At 40.9% G+C, this 25080-nt stretch overlaps 1 protein-coding gene across 2 annotated transcripts in view; it reads right to left on the reverse strand.

The window, feature by feature from the left end:
* Positions 1-25080, reverse strand: part of PDZRN3 (PDZ domain containing ring finger 3) — a 242894-nt gene that overhangs the window by 162022 nt on the left and 55792 nt on the right. The window contains exon 1 of one of the 2 annotated variants that reach the window (XM_032149507.3): positions 16868-17025. The exons of the other annotated variant lie outside the window; for it this stretch is intronic. The gene's annotated coding sequence lies outside the window, so the exon portion shown is untranslated. Of the gene's footprint in view, positions 1-16867; positions 17026-25080 lie in introns of those variants that run through there. 2 annotated transcript variants of the gene reach the window in all.

Below are 25080 nucleotides of genomic sequence, written 5' to 3' on the forward strand. Positions count from 1 at the left end.
ATATTTGAATGATAAACAAACATTCAAAGGACACCACTCTGTGGTGCCAAGATATTCAGCTTTATTCAATTTTTTCCATCGACTACCCTGAATTTCCACTATCTGGGTTTTTTTTTAAATTACTGAAAAGACTGAGCTGATTAGATGCCCTGGCATTTAAAAATGCTATAAAATCATGTGCTTTTCTTTTGAGAAGGAAATATCTGCTGGAGTTACTGTTAATCACAGCATTTTCTGAGCAGCTGATTATATGCCAGGCATCACCATGTGACACATTTCTTCACAGATGTCAGAATGTGTGAGATTTGATATGACAACTAAACCCAATACTGTGCCTCTTCAAAACCTCTGTAGCTGTATTCCCCATCTCCAATGCATGCACACATATATACAAATAACAGCAAAACAACAGAAATGATGTAAAAGGGAAGAAATAAAAGGAAAAAAAAAGGTCCACTTAGATTATCCTGTTCGTTTTACAGCATGCCTACCTATACTGGCATTTAGTAGCAATAACAAAAATCATTGCTAACCTTTACTGAGCCCACACTGGGTGCCAAGCGCCTGGTGTCTCCTGACAGGGCCTGGGGAGAGATGAGTGGAAGTCCCCACCACGAAGGATGGTGCTGAATTCAAGTCTGCTTTATCTCCTGTGCCACCAGGGCCCCTTTCATTAAAGCCTCCATAGGTGATAATAACAGCAACCTCTTTCCTAGAAAGGTCATAATCTGGGGATCAGAGGGTTTAAGAAACTCTTTGGGGAAGGGAGGATCACACTGTGAAAAATCCTGTTAGCTACAGCTGTAAAGTTTGTGAAAACCAAATTTTAATAATATGTTCTACAACTTTAGCTACGTAAGAAAAAAAATGCAACTGGACAAGAGGCAAATGGTTCAGATTGCTCAGAGATGTCTGAGTGCCTGGGACATAACGGCAATTCTGGGTATGTTTACTGAGCACTCACTACACACCAGATACAAAGAAGAGGCAAATGTCACAGTCTGCACTATGAGGAATTGCCAATGTCCAACCATTCTGACCTGCAAGAAAAAGGAAGTTTCACAGGGCATGCTCCAGCAGTTCCAGTTTTGAGACTCTATCAACTAGAAAGTACTCAAAACATGTCAACAAAAATCCCTGGATCTTTAAACTTCTTGACCACAGCAACTTTCTGATGAAAATGCTTTTCCCTCAAAGGCTTTTAGTGTGTGGATTTTGCTGAGGGCCACGGCAGAGTTTTTTCCATACCACATTAGAAGGGTTGTTCTGACGGAAGACACTTACTGGGGGGAGGAGGGGTTGGTGGGAAGTGAGTGGGAGGACTGGAGGATCTTTTTTTTTTTTTTTTTTAAATGAAGCTAAAAGGCCCAGGTTCACCATCCGGCTCTGCCACTCCCTGGACTGCTAAAATACAAATAAGCTCCATCCACAAGAACAGTAGCTGCCTGAGGGCAGGGGCCTCTTGTGTCTTGGACTTGGGCCTCATGTGTCTTATTCTGTATACTGTGTCCCCAGTATACAGAATAAGGCCCAGCATAGGGTAGGCACTCAATATATGTTGAATAAATAAGCAAATCAATGAATGAACAACTCTGGGTGAAATTCACTGGAGGAAGTTTAGCTTCTGTTTCTCCACCTGGCATGATACCACAGGCGACCCAGTGAGGGGATTAAGTGTAAGATGTGTGTAATGCTTCATTATCTGTAAACCAGTATTGCTGGACAGTACGGACCTGCTGCAGGCAACACAAAACGAAGACAATCTCACCACCACATTGCATCAAATGATCGTCACTGTCTATAAGGCAAATTTCAAAGCCACTTGAAAGTACTTTTTGGATGGACTCACAGCTGTCTGTCCTTAGATCATAAAAGTACTGGCTTGTTCATTTTGAGAAATAAATGTAACCAAGTAAGCCCAGCACACTTGTGCCATGCCCATTCATCAGTGAGGAAACAGCTTCAATACAAGCTTTTTTGTAATGGCTTCCCCTGCCATGGGATTTCAGGTGAAGCTCAGATTTCAAGGTTCTGCAATACGTAATTCAGACGGCTTTCCAACTTGTCTAAAACATTTTATAGTTGCCCTGAAGTATTTCAAAAATTCTGCTGAGAATGATTCTCCCATTTACATACAACACAAAATGTGTATGGTAAAATTTAAATGCAGTGTCTTCATGCTGAAGCTGAGCAATGACTTTATCAAATTCTGTATCCTGGAAGATGAAGCATGTTTCTGAAGAAGAATGCTTGGAGTTGATATAATTTATAAGTGAGGGGATGATTTTTTATTACACCGTATGCATCCACATGAAGAAATAAAACTCTGGAAAAAGCCCGAGTTCAGCAGCTGGAAGGTGAGGTGAGAACTCCCAGGTCCAGCCATGCTCCCCACTACATGCCTATGCATTTCCATGTACCCAGGTTCTGCCTCTGAAAGGCACAGCACCATTCTGAATCAAGGAAACAAGCCAGGACGTGCAAAGATGAGGGCAGAATTCCTTCCACCCCACTAACGACAACAGCCCAAGTAAGGAATACTAAGCTCTTGAATGGCTTTCCATAATTCATCATCCTGGGATAGAGGAGAAAAAATACCCCACAACCTCTCCCTAGCCGAACTCTGGAAATAGGTTGACTCATTTCATTTCTGTGGTTTTTCAGAGTAAAAGCTGTGGAATCTTCATGGCAGTAGATAGTTGTTTCCTTTAAAGCTTATAAACCTTTCTTGATGAAGAAAAACTAAACACTCAAAAGTATCATTAAGTGACAGCAGCACCAACAATACCACCATGAAGCCTGGTATAGTTGTGGGTGCCTCTGTCACAGTCCCAAGGAAAATATACAAGTCCCTGATGCATAGGCACTCCCTTGGTAAGAATCTGGCCTGGAAAGTCTTGGAGATACAGTGCAGTGGCCTGTAAGCGGGTAGATGCGGGGGACCGCTTAAAGGAGCGCCTCCTCGAGCTTCTGGTCCAGGTGTGACCATCTGGCTCTATCAGCTCTCTGCTCACAGGACACAGAGAAGAGGCTCAGCTGGAAACAACTGCATAGAGTCAAGTGGCTGCCTCCAAGAGATGCTGTGAGCCCAAACTCACTGTCACGTGGGGTGTAAGTGGGATTAGTGCCTACTTCCATGGCTCCAGAAAAAGGGTAAAGACAGTCATTTCTGTTTTTGCTGAAGCTGAGTCCACTGAAGACTCAGACCAGAGATGGGTCAGGCCAGAGCCAGAGTCAACTCCGAAGCTTGCTTTTATTTACTCTTGGCAAGTTCCAACTTCCTGGTTCTAAGGGGAATGAAACGGAGGAGGGTTAAAAGTCTTATAAAAAGGCTCCAAAGGCTTCTTGGACACCAAAGAGCTCTTACAAAACTACATTTTGATGAGCTACATGTAAATGAATCAGAAACATATGGATTTCATTTCCTTCATAATACACAGGGGTTTCAGAACGAAGAGGTTGTGGAGTGCTTGCCGAGATAAGTCTGAGCTCTGGTGAAAATGTTAAAGTGGGGGAAGCTTCAGACATATGCTGAACCTAAATTAAGAGTAGGCCAACACCCCTGCGCCCACACCCCTTCCTCTATGGGGCTTTGATATCCACCAGCTAACCTTAGGTGCTATGTACAGAGACAGCAAGCACTACATACCCAAATGTGACAGGCGCTTGGGGTCTGTGGCTTTCTCTGATGATGTTTGAGGATTTGGAAGTTTCTTGTAACCAGCTCCAAAATATTGAATATTTTGCTGGCTGCTAGGAGTTATGAAGCAGAAGATACAGACATTTTATTTCCCCAGATTCCACTAAAGGGGATGCAGGCAGCATGCCCCTGAGAGGTGAACACTCTGTATGCTGAAGCAAAGGAGGGATTCTACTTTAGAGCACTCACTAATTTGAGGCTTTTTGTAGCACACACCCTGGAGCTTCGACTGTCTTGCGGAGAGCTCAACCTAATTGACTTCCCTGGGATGTGGGCTGGAGAGGGAGTGGGCAGACACCCATATTGTAAGATTGGTAATCTTGGCCTCTGCCTTTTCACACAAGCATTTATTAAGCTAATGAATTATGAGGGGGCAATAAAGAAGCTAGTAGTAAATGAGGTTTCTGCAGGGAGCTGCTTGATAGGGTCAATCACTCAACACCTGTTTTAGTTAAAAATTAAATGGATTGTCTTAATTTTATATGTCAGCCAGTGTGTGAGTCAAGAAAACAGATTGTCGCCAAAGAAAGAAAAAGATAAAACAAAAAGCAGGACAACAGATGCTGGTGAAGACATGAGGAAAAATGGAAAACAGACAAGTGTTACAAAGGCAGCCATGAGAATTGATGAGAAAGAACTTTAAAACAGCTGGAAAAGAGAGAAAATGGTGCAGAAAATGGCACCTGCCCCATGCAAGGCACAAAGCTGGTTGTTGGGAAGAACATCAAACATCAAAAGAGCCATTTTCTTTTGATAGGTCAAATGGTTGGTGGCATATCTCTTCTCGCCTCTGAACACAACTACAATCACTTTCTGTTGATAATAATGTTAAGCTTAATTATACAGAGGCTGCACTTGAACGTTTCCTTCCTTATAGCTAAGCAATGCCATTATTTTTCATTTAATTGCAGAATAAGGGGTGCTCTGTTCATGAAGTCCAGGAATTGCTAATATAACAATGGTGAATGCAGTGGCAGTGCACGACTTCAATTTTCATGATTACTATTCACTAGGGGTCTGTCAAATGGATAGAAAAGGCTCTTTTCTTCTCTATCAGCTAGCAAAGAGCACTTTACCCGAGAAAAGTTGCATGGCAGGAAGAGTGAAACAAGCTGCCCTGTCTGCTGCAGGCTTAGGTTCAAAGTCCAACCCTGCAAGCCCAAATCCCAAGTCTTTGGACACAGAACAGCTGCTTATACAAGTTCACACTTCTATAAAATCAGGTGAGGACAAATGGACGATGATGCAGCAAGTACACTCCTGGTAACCGGCAATGGTGGCATCCTTTGTTGCCAAACACTTCATAAAGGGTTTTTCACAAAGACGGACAGAAGGGTTTGGAAAAGGAAATGGAACTAGAAGTCCCAAGAATCGGAGAAAGAGAAATTTAGGGTGTGCATTTAAATAAGAAATGGATATGTCTCATCACAGACAGTACCTTCTACTGTTAAACTGCCCTCTTTAGGGGATCAAGTACCATGTTTGTTTGAGTCACCTTCGTACTTCTGTGCCATATTTCATGCTGCCCAGGGAATTATTCACATCTTAAGCTACATATCTCAGTAAAGCTGCACAACCCATAGGTAATTTGCTAACCTTAGTAACAATTCTATAGATCTTGTAGCATTTTTTATTTAAAAAACCAACTTCTCACCTGCCTCTAATCCATGTCCTTTCAGATCCTGGGCCCTGGCTGCCTGTTAGTGCAGATGTTGGCTTAGCAAACAGAGGGTATGGTCCAACTTGCCTAAGAACCGGGAAGCATAATATTTTAATATTTGTGCCTTAAGCAGTTATTTTACTTAAAAGCACAGGAAATCTTGTCTTTTTTCTTGTTATAAAATCTTACAAAGCTACTGGAAAGATCTCTGTAGGCCAGTGGTTTTCAAAGTGGGTTCCCAGAACTAGCAACAGCAGAATCATCCGGGAACTGGTTAGAAATGCAAAGTCTCGCCACCACCCCTCAACCCCCCAGACCTAATGAACCAGAAATTCTGGGGTGTGGCCCAGTGGCCTGCATTTTAACAGGCCCTTTAGGTGATTCTGCTTCACGTTCAAGTTTGAGAATGGCCGCTTTAAGGCACTGGTTCTCCATCCTGGCTGCACATTATAATCACCTGGAGAGTTGTTTTTGAAAACAATCAATACCTGGTCTTACCCTAGACCAATTAAACCAGAAATCTCTAAGGCAGGGCCCAGGCATCAGTCTTTATTTAAAAGCCCCCCAGCTGATTTCACTGCAAAGGCAAAATTGAAAACCACTGTTGTAAGCAGACCTGCCCTGTCCAGCTTCAAGCCAAATCTCACAGCAGCAGACATTGCCAATAACTGCAAGTAGTTACCCCAAAGCAACTCACTATTATTGATTAAATGCTGCTTTCTAAAAAAAGAAGGCACACCTGTATATATGGTGGCTTCTACCCAAAGATGTCCTGATCTAATATCAGCTTTATGAATTATGAAGAAATAGAAGTGCCAATGATCAGGGTAAGGAAAGGATGAATAAACTGAAATGGAAGCACAACCAAAACAAAACAAAAACAGGCTGTTTCAGGCATCAGCAGATTTGTTGGAACAAGGGTCATATAGACAGCAATACTCTGAAGTGTCTCCACCTTGGAGAAGCAGAATATTACAAAATGTTCTTTTTCTTTTAAATGTTTATAATGAGAGTTATCAGAAAGAAAACTAGCTAAAAATGAACAGTACAGAATAGCACTGGATGCTTTCAGGGAACACCTTACGTTTGAAGTTGTAAAAATTATGACGTCATTCATTTAAATTTGAGTGAAACAAGATCACTTGGAACAAGTAAACCAGCTAAACATCCCTGTATGTGCGGGGCCAAAGGTGTAATATTGCCAATTTTTAATTTAGGTTTAATTTTGTCACTCCTGTTGTGGCTTATTAAGAAAATGTATTTTTTTGAGAGGTGGATACTGCAGTCTGTAGGGGAAAATGATACACTGTCTTGGATGAGCTTTGAAATACTTTGGTATAGAAAGAAAAAAAGGAGGGAACCAAGTCAATGTAGCAAAAAAAAAATCATCAGCTTTGTCAAATGAAAGTAATGGCTACCATTGTTTAATGTTCCTTTGGCACCATTTGAAACTTATGGAGGCCAGGTGTGGTAACTTACACCTGTAATCCCAGCATTTTGGGAGGCTGAGGTGGGAGGATCGCTTGAGCCCAGGAGTTTGAGACTGGCCTAGGCCACACAGTGAGACCTTGTCTCTACAAAAAAATAAAAAAAATTAGCTGGGCATGGTGTCATTGACATGTGCCTGTGGTCCCAGCTATTTGGAAGGCTAATCGGGGAGAATCATCTGAGCCTGGGAGGTCAAGGCTGCAGCGAACCGTGATTGCACCACTGCACTACAGCCCGGGCAACAGAGTGAGACCCTGTCTCAAAAAAAAAAAAAAAAAAAAAGAAACTTATATAATTATTTCCCCACTTCTAATATTAGAAGCCTACAGAGAAAATCCTAAAAGTGCTAAAGGGTCATATTTTTGAGATGCTACCTCCTTGAAGCAGTAGACTAAGCCTATGGTTATATCTGCATGTGATTTTATTTTTCATAGCAACACAAAGGCCATTATCTTTCCCCTGTCGTACCTGTGAAAAACCTGAGGTCTGGAGAAGGTCAGTAATTCTCAATGCCACACTGCTAGGCAGTGGCTGAGCTGAAATACCCATGCCTGTCCAAGTGACTGATGCCTATGACCTTCCATCCCCCTTCACTGCCTTTCCTTCTTTGTGGACAGTCCTGAGTTTAGGGTCAGCACTACAAAGTGAAACACTCCAATCACCTGGGGCACATTCCTTTTCTCACTCCTTCTCAAGTCCTCGTCTTCTATCCTCCCAGTTACTCATCTCAAGACCTCACTTTCCCCACCTAAATGTTGCCTCTTAGGTTTCATGTGGGAATTAAAGGAGTGTGTGTGACTGTGTGTGTGTGTGTGTGTGTGTGTATGTATACCTAAACACCTTAGAACAGTCCCTGGGAGATAGCATTATATACATAATCATTATTATACTTCTACCCTAGTAACTTTCTCACCACTCAAAACTTTCTCCTTCATGAAGTGTCTTCATGATTAACTTTAAATGGATGATAACTGGACTAAGCAGCAGATTCACTGAGGAGTTTACACAACTATCTCATTCATTCCTCATGACTCTGTAAAATTAGCGTGTTTTCTTCTCTGGAAGAAATACAAAATACAAAGAACATATGTTTATGGTGTGTACGAGGTTTTTGTGCATGTGAGTGTGTATGTCCACAGTAGCTTTCAAAAGAACAGTCATTCTTATCAACTAGATTCTGGAGAACATAAGAGAAATATGATTAAAACATTACTGACAAGGCATCACTATTTATGTTAGTGAATTCTAACTGGACCTATCTAGATGTATGCTTACGGATTATTTGCCCAAGGAGAACAGGTGCTAGTCCTTGGAAGAAGTATGATTAATAAACACTGTTTAGGATTTGAGATACCCAAATAGGTATTTGGAAAACAGATCTTCAGAAGGAAGGTAAATGTTTCTATTAGAGTATAAACAACGCAGTCCTACCGAGCACAGTTGCTCAGCGTGATGACTCATCATGCAGCTTCAGCCTACTTGAGACTCACTAAGGATCCCACAATAATAAACACAACCTACTACGTGCTCACCACGGTGGCCGATGCCCTGGGGAGGAGAGGAGTATCAGGTGACTCTAGTCCCAATAATTGAAAGAGGGAAAGCTAACATATAAAATGGAAAAATTAAAGGTTAAGGTAGAGACTATAAGGAAGGGAAAGTGTTTTGAAAATGTAAAACATTTCATGTTTGACTCAAGGTAAGCGGACATGTCTGAACTTCGGAAATAGCCTGTAAAAATGCACCAAAATGGGAAGGTCATGCACCAAGTTCAAAATAGTGCTTACGCTTCTGATAATGAACACGGTTGACACAATGATCTCATTTATTCCTCCTGATTCTACGAGGTAAGAACTATTATCGGCCAGGTGTGGTGGCTCATGCCTGTAATCTCAGCACTTTGGGAGGCCGAGGCGGGTGGATCACCTGAGGTCAGGAGCTCGAGACCAGCCTGACCAACATGGTGAAACCCCATCTCTATTAAAAAATACAAAAAATTAGCCGGGCGTGGTGGCACATGCCTGTAATCCCAGCTACTCGGGAGGCTGAGGCAGGAGAATCGCTTGAACCCGGGAGGCAGAGGTTTCAGTGAGCCGAGATGGCACCATTGCCTCCAGCCTGGGTGTGACAGAGACTCCATCTCGGAAAAAAAAAAAAAAAAGAACTATTATCCCCATTTCAGAGACAAGGAAACTAAAGGTCAGCAAGCAAAGCAAAGTAGCCCAGACCCAGTATTTGAACTCAAGCCCTCTAATGTTACAGTTTTTATCCTTAAGAATTCTGTGGTGTGACTTCAGAACATGCAGGGAGAAATGTCAATACAGGCTGGAGGAGTAAGCCAAGGTGACAGGGAGTAGCTTATCCCTACTTGAGCTCTGGCAAAATAGTGGCGGCATCTGGATAGGTGAGGAAGGCATGGACAGGGTGACAGGAGAGGCTGGAATACACATAGCACACACATGACCAGGAAGTTCATGCTGGCCAGAGCCACAAGGGGCATAAGGACTCATGGAAACAAGAATGAGAAAGAATGGGGCTGGAAGGAAGAAACTGACAACTGTATACAACTATCTCACTGGCAGCTGGAGGCGCAAAGTAGAGGCACATGAGGCCTGGATATCTGGGCATGACCAGCACAGAGCTGCTGAGTGAAGGTTATATGCAGCCTTAGATGGAGAATAGAGGGCCAAGGACTGATGTGGAGAATGGCCACCATTTAGGTCAGAAGAAAGGCCTGGCGAAGGGGAACGTGTATTTTTAGTCTTATATATACCCATGAGGTTCCACCTGGACTCAAATCCAGTATGCAGCTTACTAGCTGTGACATTGGCCAAGTCACAAAAATTCTCTGTGCCTCATTTTACTCAAATATAAAAAGAGAATAAGAAGATATATAAGAATATCTGTCTCATAGGATTGTTGAGCAAAGACACACACACACACACACACACACACACACACACACACACACCCCCAAGATGAGAACAAGGCCAGGCACAGATAAGTGCTCTGTAAGTGTCCGCTTGCTGCTATCATCATCGTCATCGTCATCACTCTTCACAGAAGCGTGGTCCACAGCGTTGTTTGTAACAGTGAAAAATTAGAAACAAACCATAATGTACGTTCAAAGGGAAATGGCCAAGGAAATAAATATCTATACCACGGACTGTCACACTGCAGTTTTCAAAACTGAGGTAAAGATTTCCATATCCCAACTTAGAAAGGCCTCCAAGACATAAAGATAGGAGAAAAAAAATAAGCCAAATTCCAGAATTTTCATCCACACTCACTGGCAGTGACTATGCTCTTTCACACAAACATTCTCAGTGTCTTGGTAATTTATCGGTAGAATGAGTTACGAGAAGCTCCTGTCCATGATGATCAAACTACCAGATTCTTAAAACGTGTTGCTTTTACATCATGCCAAATGGGTGAACCAGAACAATTCTGTTCTAGGTGACTTTTGGAGAGCAGGTCTAATAACAATTAGATTTTTCTCTTACATTTTTCACATGATACGGTCTGAGCCCGAGCCCTCAGTGGCAGGGAAGGGACCAGATTCCAACAGCCCTGACTGGCTGTCGCCTATTTTAATCACCAGACAAAGCAGATAAGTTGCAGGGGGAGAGAAAAATTAGACATGTCTGTTTTTGCTTTTTAGAGGCAATTAGGGGATTTATAGCCAATGTGTTGTTATTTTTTGAATCAGAGCCAGTAATTGTTTTTTTTTCTTTCAGAGAGGATGATTATACCATAATCACTGACATTTTTAAGGAACATTTTGGAGCCACAACTTTGTTTCCCTAGAACAAGCACTAGTTACTAAAACTTGCCATGTCACTTGGGATGAGGAAGAAAATTTGAGTGTGAGGCCCTGGGGAAGCTCTCAGAAGAAACACCTTTGTTCTCAAAGTAAAACGACAAAACAGCTGCAATGATTATTGAAATGCAGAGCCAAACTCTGAATCCACAAACCTGTAGGGAGAATCCTAATTTGCAGAGAGATTCCTACAGTCCAGGATGTTTAGAAAGAATCCAACTCTCTCAAGTAATTAAAACTTTCCCACTGACATTTTGTTAAAAGTATTATTCTCTTTGGTATACCCTTTCCTTATGGAAAATAAGGGTTGTCTTGGGGCTTGCTCCAGTATGATGACCTCCAATTCCACATTGCTTGAGTCTCAATCAACAGCATGTGTACCAAGTCCTATACTTTGGGGAGGTAACACTGACAGAAAATATACCCAGTGAATTTAACAGCAGGAGGAGAGAAAACGCTAGGAAAAGATCAAAGTTCAGGATTTGAACTTTGGAGAGGTGAAAGGAAAGTCAATGGTAACTTTGGTTTTCTATTTCTGAATTGAAAGCAGCTATTTAAAAGGTAGAAAAATAAAAAGAATGGGCTTGAACACAAGACTATCTATAGCTGGATATACGTCTTCCTTCCACATCTTTATTGTTCTTACATACATAAATTCAATTGTAACTCCAGTACTTAATACATGCAGAGTACTGTGCTAATCACTGAAGAGGGTGATTCAGAAAAGGCAATAATTACAAAATGTGCTTAAGGATTCATAAGAGAAAACTCCTAGAAATGCTCCCCACCTCCCAATTTTCTTTCCTCAATTCACCACTGACTGAGAAATCCTCTTAACTTTCAATATTCTCATCACAAAATGAACGGAATAATTGCCAACACACTGTTTCCTCTTTGAAATTTTTCTAGTGGCTTAAACCTCAAGAAAATCTCATATTTAATAATAATCATAATCTATGAAAGTTTTTCATTTGAGAAAAATATTTAAATAGAAAGTTAAGATTTTTTTTCCAAAAATGGTTTCAGAAACTAAGGATATAAAAGTTAGATAAAACAGCAAATTATTTTATAATAATTATATTGAAATATAATAAATATATAATACAAATAGTAATTTGCCCTTTCCCTGTTGGAAAATATACTGCTATCTCACCCAAAAAAGAGCTACCAAAATTTTCATATATATTTTTATCAAAAGGTTTCAGAAAGCTAAATAAAGCGAAGAGAAGTAAAATGACCTTTAAAAGGTCATCTTTTCCTTTGATGAATTTTTACGGTGGACTTCAGGATGCCAGGTACAGGGCCTGGTGCTGGGGATAGAATGTTGGATAAAATACAGGGAGGAAAATATTACTCAAATAATCATACTAATACCTAACTAGAAGCTGTGGTAGGGACAACCACCCAGTGCATGGAGATGATTTCATGCCAGGAATCAAAGGCAGCCCTGAAGAATGACATCTGAGCAGCTCTTTGAAGAACACCAGAGGTCAGGCAGCAAGTCAACTGCAGCAAGCCAGGAACTCCAGTACGTTCCAGCCCAAGGGTCTTCCCCACCTGTCTCTTTCAAGAATGCTGGAGGCTCTGATTCGAGTACTCCTCCTGGAATACCATGCTGGAACCCTGAACCTGACTGAGGAGCAGCCTTCCCTCCTGGCAGCTGCCCCTTGGAATCTGCCTGTTTTCCTCTTTCCAGCCCCTCCCACATGCCCCTGGGACTGTCCCCTGTCCTGTCCCTCCTGCTACTGAGAGTTTATGACAATGAGACGCCCAGCAGCAAGGCTGGTGCTCATAGATGCAGGGAGGGTTTATCCATCCCTCTTTCCCAATCCCCCCACCACTGTGCCCAGATCCTGCACAGATCTTGGTCAAAGGCTCTTTCCTCTTTTACCCTGTCCTTCCAGCAGCTGCACAGGGAAAAGTCTCTAGAGCCTCAGCCTTCCTTCTCACAAGGAAAAGGCCAAGAGCTGGAGTTCCTGAACTCAAAAACAGCTCAATGATGGGAAGCCAGCTGCTTTAAAAAAGAAAAAACACAAGTATTCTTTATAAGACCTATTCCATTTCTGTGGGGTGTGTCATATTAGAGACAACAGCTGCTTCAAGTTAATAAAATCTGACATATCTTCGCTTGGAACCTGATCACTAGTTTTAAGTCGGATTTCTGTGACTGTTTCTCATCTTATGATATGAATTCTTCATTCTTGTGTGGCAATAAAATTGAGCAATGTGGTTATTCTTTATTCCCATTTTAGGTTAACAATGATACACTTTAAATCCAAGGCCTCATATTACAAACTATGTAATCAAACTAATGGCCGTAAATAACAGAAAAGTAATTACAAAGCTGGAACTTATCTCAGCACTCTTAACCAATTAATCTCATGGGCAATTTTCTGCCATTCTGCCATTCACTAGTTAAAGGTTGTGTCTTATGTCTTATGACTAACAATAAATTTCTGAAAAGTATTTAAAGATATGGGAGACTATGTTGTTATGATTCAAAAGGTATGCAATTTAATATAATTTTAAAACATCATTTAAAATCACTTAACTCTGTAGTCAGGGATTTTAGAACATTAAATACCATTTACTTCAACTCATGTCTTGCAGACAAGAGCGAGAAGCAAAAATACAAAAACTCAAGAGTTAAATGGTATGACCTCAATTTTTTTCTATGCATAAAAAGAAAAAAACACACCAAAATCTTAAGTGATTATCTTTGTGGTGTAGAATTTCACTTTGTCACATATTTTTCTGTATTTTCTATAAAATGAAAATGCGTAATTTTTACATTAAAGAAGTTTGTATCTTTAATACATGCTTTTTTCTTTAGGACTGAAAAAATCAAATACAGAAATTCTGTTGCCAAAAATAGCCCTCTGTAGTATAACCAGTTATGTTTATGTAATGCAAATAAAATCTTTGGCTAGCTCTATACCACGGAGGGAAAGCTGCTTGGGTATGTGGAAAAAAAAAAAAATCTCCAGGAGCATATCAGGAAAGTCAGCAGGGAGATAATTTAAAAAACAAAGTACTAAATATCAATCTTAAATGTCCTAATTTTTGTACAGTGTGATAAGTTTCTTCTGAGGTCTAAGTATCACTGCAAGGTTCAAAAATGTTGTTTGGAAAACTAAATTTTCTTTATCATTGACAATTCTCCCCAGAACAAATTCTGGTATACTCTCTCAAGTTATGGTATCTACTCCAGCAAAACAGATATATAGGCAAAAGTGGATAAACTAGAAGATTCATCCTTCACTAGCCTTTTTGCAAGAGACACAGCCACTCAGACACAGAAATGTGAATGAGCAAACTCTCCTTCCTCCTCTTTTTCCTGTTCAGTCCCACTCCCTGGGTCAGGGGCTGGGACCCAGAGGACCTGATAAGGAAAGGGGAGAAGTAGGTCTCTAAGCCTTTGGAGAATCCATTCCAAGACAAACACAGCAGGCTCCCTCAATTCCTTACAAATGCAAATGGAAGGGGAGGGTAAATGAAGAACGGTAATCAACTAAATATACTATGTAAGCTTTACAATAACCTCTTAATCATGGACTCTCTTAAGCCTATGAGTTTCAACATCAACCCTGCAAGCCAGGAACAGCCCAGAGATGCACTGTTTGACAGCCTATGCAAAGGGATCACAAGGGTTTCCAAGGACATGCGTCTGCTCTGCTTTACAAGCTGCGGGAGGCTTCAAGTTTGCCCAAGAACTACTGATGGAACTGACCATATGCATCTTACTAGGCTAAGAATTCAAGAGAAATGCTACAGTAGTGTTGAGACACAGTTCCTACCCTCAACAAGACCCTAGGCACACCAAGCAACTGGAACACCCAGGCAGACACAATTAACCACAATTAGTGGGATGGCGGGGGTTGTCACAACCTTTCTCTGGCTGATGCCTTTCAGTGGGTTTGGAATTAATATTATGCCCGGTTGACAATGTTGTTCTCAACCTGAAGGCTTAACTGAGAAGGAGTTACTGAAAACTGTGGGTTTTGTTTTGTTTTAAACAGTTTCATAGTTTGGCCCAGCAATGTGTAGAACTTTATTTTCTTTTGTTTCCGGTGCCATTTTATGGAAAGGGGTAACAAAACCCTTCAATGATAATGATATTAATAAAAGATGAGATTATGACATTAAATGAGGTCTAATCTACAAAATATGTTGACACAAGAATCCAAACAAGAAAACCTTCCGAACTTGTCTCAGGAGTCTATATTAAGGAGAACCTCTCTGTTTGGTGTGAAAGTGTCTTAAACGCCTCTCACACACTTGCTAATCTCCCTCTTGCACATGGGTTTCAGGCCTTGGAGCCTTCAGTTGATCTGAAGATGCTGTTTTTCACTGCACATCAAGGCCACCTTCTAGTTACTGCATGTGATACTTGTTTCCTATTTATGTAAGAAAGAGACGGTTTGCTTTTAAAATAAGTTTACACTTTAAAAGAGGGGATTTAAATAAAAATATTAAATAACAACATGGATAGTAGAAGGATGGATGGTGGTATCTGAATGACTGAAGTTTGGCCAAGGCTGGAATATAGTTTCAATGTGTGTGCAATTAAAACAAAGCAAAATGAAAGCCTAAACAACTAGAAACTATCTCACCACAAAATTATCTTAGTTCTTCCTTAGAGTCAATATTTACATTCCCAGAGAACATGTGAGCACCCGGTTCATTTACAAATCACAGACACTATTTTCTATCAAGGGCGGGAGCAGCTCTGCCATGCCCACTGTCGCTGACATGATGTAATTAGCATGGGTTATGTTAAAACTTAGGTTTCTGCAGGGGACATCTCCCAGAGTCTGCGCCAGACAGTGCCTGCTCTCAAGAGAACCAACAATCTGTAAGTACGAACATGACTTTAATCCAATAAAGCTTGAAATCTTTTTCCTCTAAACCTTTTCCCTGAAAACCTTCAAGAGAAGAAAAACATTTTCGAAGAGCTCCTTTTATGTGCCAAAAGCTATACTGGAAAATATTCACAAATCTGCCAAATTTGACTGTTACAAGCATCTTATGACTTACCATTATTACTGTCCCCATTTTACCGATGAAGAAACAGAGGCCAGGAATGAGAGCGTGAGTGGAATAAGGGACAGAATTCAACCCCGAGGCTGACTGCTCCTCATCCCCCAACTATACAAGGGTGTGTTTGAGAGCAAAAGCTCTGGAGCATAACATACAGATGGAGAAACAAGACCTTCCATAAGAAAATATGCACCACTGTGTATGTTGTGGAAGAACTGGGAAATCATTTAAATATACCTGCTCAATGGCATGTCAGACACATTTTGCTCCACTGAGAAATACTCAACCAACTCGTCATTCAAAGGGTGGTTTAAATGTTTAAAGGCACCTGTGAATACTCAATTGTATCTGCCCCTTTTCCCATATTCATGGAATGGAAATGTTCGGCAGATGGATCCCTTTGCATCAGCATCAGATTAATTTTGTAGAGATGGAGATTTTAGAACACAGATATTTCTGTATTTAGCACAGCCATGGCTGAGCCTCATTCATGATCCAGAAAACAGCATTATTAGGAGTAAAAGATTTCTTAATGCAGAAATCTCCCTAGGCTCCAGGTGACTGACAATGAGTCACGGCTCGTGCACATGAAATGAGTTTGGCACACTTGTACACTAAAGTCTATTTGCTAGGTCTAGATGGTATTGGTCAGAGAAGCAGGGAAGACAAGGGAAGGGAAGAGAAGAACAAGCAACTATGTAAACAGCTCATCTGGGGAAACCATGTAAAAATTAAATGAATTTGCCTATTAGCAGAACATAACCACATAGAGAGATCCCAACGAAAAACTTTACACACACAACTTTCTCACCTTCAGTTAGGATGCTTTACTTCTCATTGATCTACTGGATGGTTGAATAAAATACAGAATTTGTTTGTGATTTAAAATCCTAGAGCTGCAAGCAGTATAACTGTTTTGTTTTTACATTTGCCAAACTGCTCTGGTGGAGCTGCTTTTAAAGAGAGGTGGCAAACATTCTGAAAGCTGTCAACCTTTCAACCATTAGGGCTCACCCCCTTTTAGACAAACTCCCATACTTTATCTGTCATTACTGCTGTGACCAGGGCAAGCTGCATTTTTGTCAAGTGGCTACAATGAAATGGAGCATTCCAGCTGATTCCACAGCACGTCAAGAAGGGAAGAGGTTAATGTACTCACCAGGGAAAGCTGGGGTGCCTCAGAAGTCCAGAGCTTCCAGGGATGTTGCTTCTATTCAGTAAGAGAGACATCTCAGGTGTATCCTAAACATTTGGATGCGTAAGCTCGGAAGCTTTATTTCTCAGCAACTGACTTTGCTTGTCCGTTCACTTGCAAGGCTATTATCTAAGAAAGGCTGAACTGAACTACTGTTGAAAAATGATGCACTCACATGGTGAGCACCGGAAAGGAAGCTGTGGTCTTCACGTGCATCTTTGCATGCGGATCCTCACATGCGGATGCTTGTGCACTTGTCTACCCCATTTTCTGAGGCACGTGTTTGGGCCAGAACTCCTGAAATCCCACGTCTCAATTCCTGGACAAGCAAACTTAAAAAAAAAATCCTCTTTCCTCGATTTTTACTATGATTTGAAACACATAATCAGAACTTGGTACAATTAACATCACAGAGAAACCCAAGTCATTTTTTTTTTTTTTTTGCTGGAAAAGCTGTTTGTTTTTCATTAGGAATTCATGTCAGCTTCCTGAATTTCAAGAAGATACATCTGCTCCTTAAATTTCAGTGCTGTGTCAACACTCACTAGGAAATTTATAAATTCTGGTCAAAAACCATCTTTTGATCTGGTTTGATTTACAGTTTCTAAAACAGAATAGAAAAGCCTAAATCCCCATTACACTCACATGTATAGAGATGTATGAACTGACATCTCAGTATTCTCTCCCTACCTCTCTCTATTGCACACAGTGGGAGCTAACTAACCCTTAATACATTAATGTCTCACAGATAAAAAAGAGTCACGAGAATACCATTAACATCACCAGGGTCAAAGCTAATAAAAGAAATCTAGTAGGTGAGTGTAATATAGATAGTGTTTTGTACATAGGACATCCAGTACAAGATGGGCATGAGATGCCTTTCTTAGGAAACTGACCTGAGAAACCCCTGGCATTAGGAGGTGTTTCATTAGATTGAAATTAGACGTGGTTTCCAGAGTCCCTTTAAAAGAGGAAAACAAAAAAGTCTCCATTCCCTGCAAACTACACACAAAGTATATCATTACTCAGACTTCACTTTGCTTTTGGAGAAGTTGTGTCACAAAACCATCCTCCCAGCCACAAACCTATATTTACCAAGGTCAGCCCCGTTAAATGCACACCATCTACATTTTCGGGACTTCAGGTAGTGCAAACGCTTCTGAAGCTTACATAATTTGCGGTACAATGGATTCACCCCCATCCCACCATCAAAGCCTGAATAGATAGCACAGCTGTCTATTCACTGAAATTTAAGGCTTTTGTACTTCATTTGCTTTTCTTCCTCTTTTTAATTTGGGGAAAGGGCAAGAGAATTCTTTACCAGAAATGATTCCAAGATACACTTCTCACATTAAGAATGAAGTATATCTCCTTTAAGTGACACTGTCAACATAAAACATTTCTAAGTCAGCTTAATCCTTTTTTCTATGAATGGAAAATACATTTTCAGACTTTCTGGTGGTACTTATTTAACCATGGGCTGCAACTTGCCAAATTTTATATATATATAAATAATATATAATAAAAATATATATATAATAAAATATATATATATATATATAGAGAGAGAGAGAGAGAGAGAGACGGAGTCTAGCTCGGTCACTCAGGCTGGAGTGCTGTGGCACGATCTCTGCTCACTACAAGCTCCGCCTCCCAGGTTCACGCCATTCTCCTGCCTCAGCCTCCCAAGTAGCTGGGAACACAGGTGCCCACCACCACGCCCGGCTATATTTTTTGTTGTTGTTATTTTGTATTTTTAGTAGAGATGGGGTTTCACCACATTAGCCAGGATGGTCTCAATCTCCTGACCTTGTGATCCGCCCGACTCGGCCTCCCAAAGTGCTGGGACTACAGGCGTGAGCCACTGTGCCCGGCCGCCAAATTATATTTTCTATTAAAAAAAAAAAAAAAGATGATGAACTAGATAAATCAAAAGCAGTGTTTACTAGAAAGCTAAGCAGACCCGTAGAAGGAACATTCCTCTTATAATCACCTTTACACAGACTAAAACCTTATATTTTTTAAAAAGTTGCCTGTTTTCTGCATGACTGTGCTGATAATTTGGAATCAGAAGTCTACTTTCTATGGCTACTATTTTATACAATTTCATTTATAAATCAGGAGATATTTGCCTGCTGTGGGCTTCTGCAAATTTCCTATGGCAAAGAGATTTTTTAAATGCCTGAATTTTCTACCAACTTATGGCAGAGTTAAGTAGTCATGACTGATGCTATACGGCCATAAATACCAAAAATATTTACTATTGAGTCCTTAATAGAAAAGGTTTCTGACTCCTGCTCTACGTGCTTAATAAACTCTTACAACATCCTATGAGGTATAATTATTATTCCAATTTTGCACAAGAGGCAACTGAGGCCCAGAGGGGGAAAACAATCTGATAGAACATAAGCAGCGAGAAGATGCAGAGGTAGGACTTCAGGCAGGCTGGCTCCAGAGCCCAGGCTCATAACCACAAGGTAACCTCTCTGTTATTGGGTATTAGTGTAATTATTATCATGAACATGCAACCACTTTGAATACACATGTTCTCCCCCTGGGCTTCTGGGCTGCTGTGAACACAGTTGCTGGTTTAGAGGCTGTGCCTACTCTGCCCTCTTCCTGGCTCCTCTAATTCTCTCTGCCCGAGTCATGCCTTCTGTAGCCAAACCTGTATAACTCGACACCAAATATCCCAAATATGGGGACTGAGAGTCTCAGCTGAATGATTTAGAACAGTCACTTAACATCTCGAAAATTCTGTCTTCCCATGTGAAAAATATGTCTGATAATCCTGGGAGCCATGTACCTACTTTGCAGACCTGTTCAGACCTTAGCTGTTCTCTGCCCTCCCTACCCTTCTTTGTGTCCTAGTCCCACCTTTTATTGAAACCAGCACCTGGATCTGTTTTCACTGACAGCCATGTGGCCTCAATTTAGGGTGTGTGACATGGGAGGGCCAGGATCTCAACCTCTGCCCCATCTACATTCCATCAGCCCTCTCCAGCACCTGTAGCCAACTTCTCCTTCCAAAGCTCAACTCTGTTCCTTGAGGTTTCTTCTCTGCCCTGCACTTTCTCTTGTGGGTTGAAGAGGCAGGTCCAATTTTCACCTGATCTACACAATCCCCTATGCTCACTGGATGGTCCAATCCCTCTTAGGGCTTTTCACTCTTCCAGGTCATTCCTGGTGCCACTCAGGAACTTTCCTTCTCAGCATCATAAATACTATCCTTTCCCTCCTCAATAATTAGTGGTAAGCCTCAATTTAGAACTCAGGCTCTGAAATTAGGCAAATATGAGCTAGAATGCTAACTCTGCTACTTCCAGTTGCGTGACACTGGGCAAGCCTAACCTCTAAATTCACTTTCTTCATCTGTCAAATGGGGCAATAATATAATTATTGTGTTACAGCTAATAGCTGTAAGGATGTTGCCCAGCATACAGTAAGTGCTCAATAAATGTCAGGTAGCTGCTCTCTTATGATTTTCATGATCATTCTCATCATCATTACCACCACTACCAATTTCTACATCTGCATTATCAAAGTTACCCAAGTACAGAGTGTTAAGGTAATTGTACAAACAATATCAGACAGCATAGCACTATATAATACTGTATATACCACCTGTTCTCCAGGGCTTTAGGGAAATACTATATCCACCAATTTTTTTTTTTTTTTTTTTTTTTTTTGAGATGGATTCTCACTCTGTTGCCCAGGCTGGAGTGCAGTGGCACAATCTCGGCTCACTGCAACCTCTGCCTCCTGGGTTCCAGCAATTCTCCTGTCTCAGCCTCCCGAGTAGCTGGGATTACAGGTGCCTGCTACCACGTCCTAATTTTTTGTATTTTTGGTAGAGACGGGGTTTCACTATTTTGGCCAGGCTGGTACTGAACTCCTGACCTTGTGATCTGCCCTCCTCGGCCTCCCAAAGTGCTGGGATTACAGGCGTGCACCACTGTGCCCGGCCTATATGCACCAAAAATTAATGGAAGTGAACAAGTCACTTAATCTCTTTAGGCCTCATCTGAAAAGGAGAGAAGGTTGGATGAACTAAGAGTTCATGTTTATGAATGTTGTCTCTAAGGATTAGGCTGATAAATCTGTGGTCTTATTTCACCTTCCACTATGTCCTGGGAAGTTGGGACAAATCCTACCGCTTTCTAAGCCGACTCTTCATTGAAAACTATGCTTCAGGGGCCAGGCGCGGTGGCTCACGCCTGTAATCCTGGCACTTTGGGAGGCTGAAGTGGGTGGATCACCTGGGGACAGGAGTTCGAGACCAGCCTGGCCAACATAGTGAAACCCTGTCTCTACTAAAAATCCAAAAAAAGAAAAAAAAAAAAAACAAACAACACACACACACACACACACAAAACTATGCTTCCAATAAAAAAAATTCCCTATTCTCATAAAAGCCAGGTTTGTCTTCATTCTTCAAACCAATTCCTGAGGCTTATCCTGTGAGATAAGGATTTTTATGTCAAAGAAATGAGTCACACCTGGGAAAAGTGAAATAAACTGGATACCTTTTCTTACCTCCAGAAAAGTCAAACAGCTGAAAGCCTGAATATCCAGAGCATTCAGATAATTAGGAAAAAAGGCAAGGGAGTAAAAACCTGAAATTTCCAGATGTGACATGATCATTATTTGACAATTTTAAATTATATTTTAAATTTTTGTTGTAAGAGAGAGAAAGGGATATCTTCATTCAGCAACTTTGCAATTAGACTTACTTGAACCAGTTTCTTTTCCTGGTTTACACAAAATGACACTTCCTCTAGTACAAGGATTACAGAAAACCTCAACGATAAACAGGCAGGCTCACAAGTCTTTAGATTAAAATGCAATTATAACATTTTCTCAAAATATTTACATGAACTGTGAGCACGACATTCAACTCATAAGAGAAAATACTGAAGGAAGGTCTTTATCCATAAAATTCTCTTAGAAAATTTAGAAGGAAAATATGAATTTACGTACGGAACTCTGCAACAAAAGAACCACTCCTTTGTCCTGATTTTGAAAATGCTCATTATTTGAGACCAAAAAAATGTATCCATAAAGGGGGGTTCCAGTAGGATGAATCTGGTATGGCAATGACCACTTACTGCCTACTCATCTCTTTGCTGCCTTTCCTTTGATGGCGTGACCCATATTTTATTTGCCCTCAGAGAAAGTGCATAAATCCCAATTGGTCCAAGCCATTCATGGTAATTTATGGCCCACAGTAGGGTTAGTGGTTTGTTTCATTCTGTCCAGCAAACCACTGACAAGGGGCAGTCTGTTCTAGAGCTTCTTGGAAAGCTTTCTTCACACCTATAAAGACAAGAAAACGGTATCTTGCTGGTGTCTCTGGAGACTGTCATGCCGAGATGCAATGCCTGAATCTGTGGCAGCCATATTTTGACCATGAGGAGACTACGCCGACATGCTGAGGATGACCACAAACAACTTGGATCCTTGACAAGGCCACTCAGCTCCTCAACTCACTAACCTGGGAATCACCTGTCCTTGTACCTAAAATAATACGTTTAAGCTATTTGGATTTGAAATCTCTATTACTTGTAGCCCCAAATATCTAAAGTAATAGAGTTGACCCAGTAGAAAAATATAAGAGAAAAACCTAGTTGTTATTAGACATGCCCTCAAAAAGTCATCTAGAACAGAATTGTTCTGGTTCACCCATATGACACAATGTAAAAGCAACATGTTATAAGAATCTGGTAGTTTGATCAACATGGACATCTATCCTTCCTGGGGCTTTTCATAACTTTCCTGGATACTTCCACAACGAGCAGACAATGCCTTAATTATTTCCATATGTTGGACTCTACAATCTGTCAAATGGGGATTTAGGAACAAGACTTTCAAACTGTATGTGAATATGAGAAGGATCTAAAAAAATAGTAACAAAATCTGTTTTTTAAAAAACGCCAGGTACATTATTAGAAATAAAAGTTCAAAATCATGACCTGAGTTCCCAAAGTTTAAAAATTCCTCAAGGGTTTAAAGCAAAACTGATGATTAACAGATTTTATCAATTCTACTCAAGCAGAACAAGAACAAGCATTGGAATTCCTTCTAATTCAAAGCCCACTGAATTAAAAATAAACTCCCCCAAAAGCAAGTCTATTTATCTGCCAGACATGATTCGGAGAACTCTACACATATTGAAGTATAAACCTGGTTCATTTGTAAAAATGTCCTTTTATAATAATCCTCATACCTCAAACAGCCTTCTTCCAGTCCATTTCCTACTGTTGGAACATAGGAACTCAATGATCAGCTTAGTCTTTAAAACTTAACTTCTATCTCCCTTCCAAACACGTTAACAAAGGGTGCCTGGTGTGTCAGGCACCTCCCTAGGGCAACAGAAATACAACGATAGGGTCCTTGCCTTCATGGAGTTTATGTGTTTTTGTTCTAATGCTGGAGACAGACTAATCAATAAAATTAAATAATAATTACCATTTGAAAACCCAAGAAATAAAACTAGTGGCTAATGCGATAATGAAATAAATAAGGAGTTGAAGGGAAACCAGAGGTAGGAAAAGCAGTTGAACTTCCAATAGAGAAATCAAGCATGGCTTCTTTTGATAGGTAACAGACAAGCTACAAAGATAGGGGATTAGGGATAAGAAGGAGCCAGCCAAGGGAGGAGCCATGTGAAGCCAGGAATAAAAAATAAATGGCTTCTTGGACCAAAGCCACAAGCCACCTCAGGGATCTCACCTGTAAAATGGTGCAGATCACCACTAACCTGTCTATCTCCCCAGAGCTAGATATGACAATGAACAGGAAAGTCTTTTTTTTTTTTTTTGAGCAAGGTTAAAAGCCCTAAAGTTATGTGCCTTTATTATAAATCTTCCCCTAAAAAAGCAGGCGGCTTGAGTTGCTACAAAAATAGACACTCATTGCTGTCATATGTTTCATATTGCATCTCTCAAGCAGTAAAATTAAAACTAGTTTTGACTTGAGAAGTTTTACAGCCTTTGAGATACCTGGAGCTCCAAAGGGCTATGTCTCTAAACCACAGCTGAGAGTCGCTCTCCTACAAAACTCTGGTAAATGCATGTCATTACTATAATGATCAACACAAATACACACCAAAACTACCTTCCAAATATCACCCACGTGAGACCGATGTCAGCAGGGGATTCCCAGGCAACTCATTTGATGTGGTAGCACATGGCAGCAGAGGCAGCTTGGGACTTGCTGGCCAACAACCAAACTCTGTTTGTGGCATACTCTTTTTATAGCCCTACCTTCTAATACATGATATTTGCCACACAATTATCTAAAAATTAAATAATCAGCCACAGCACTAGGAGGAAAGTAAAATCCTGGGTTTAAAACAGATGATATGCATATCCCAGGGCAACACAGTGGCCCAGGTTTATGCTGTAACTGTTTCTATTTGATTCACGGAAGCCAGACCTACAGTCTTTAAGAGAGATTTGCACTGTAGCAGGGAAGGATAACTGAAATGATAGAGCCTTACTGAAATTGTTGTTCTGCCCTTTATCTCTCAGGAGGTAGGTATCATTATTCCTATTTCTAGATGAAAAAACTGAGGTCCTATGAAGTAAAATAACTGGCCCAAAGTATGTGCTGCAGCTGAACTTTGAACCCAGCTCACCTATTCTATATCACACACCCCTTTTCATCACATTGCCTCACCTGGTTGATCATGTTTGATTCTTCTTTACTCTTTGATTCATCAGGAGGAATCAGATTTCTGAAGGTCCTTCATAAATACTTCAGTCTGCAAAGATGAACAAGAGGAGCCCGAAGAATGTTGTATGAAATGAAGACTGAGATTCTGAGATTCTCTCAAAACAGCCTCAGGTGAACCAGGAGAATAAGCAGGTTAATAATCTTTAGTGAGGAGGCTGGGAGGGAGGGGGCCACATGTGTGCCGCATACCTGTACAAGAGTACATATTTCCTGTCTCTTCCATGTCACGTTCTCTTAAGCCCCGAGGCTTCTACACTGACAATTTCCACTGCACAGAATGCCTTTATCCTCTTCTCTGCAATGAGATCAGCTGCTCCTCAGTGAAGCTTTCTCAGAAGCCTCCCACCCCCACACCCGCACACACATTGACAGACACAGAGGACAGACAGCCCTGTGCCAAACCTCAGCCCTGTGTCTGGGGTCTTCTCCAGGCAGGACCT

Source organism: Hylobates moloch, unplaced genomic scaffold, assembly GCF_009828535.3.
Source record: "Hylobates moloch isolate HMO894 unplaced genomic scaffold, HMol_V3 SCAFFOLD_4, whole genome shotgun sequence".
NCBI lineage: Eukaryota > Metazoa > Chordata > Mammalia > Primates > Hylobatidae > Hylobates > Hylobates moloch.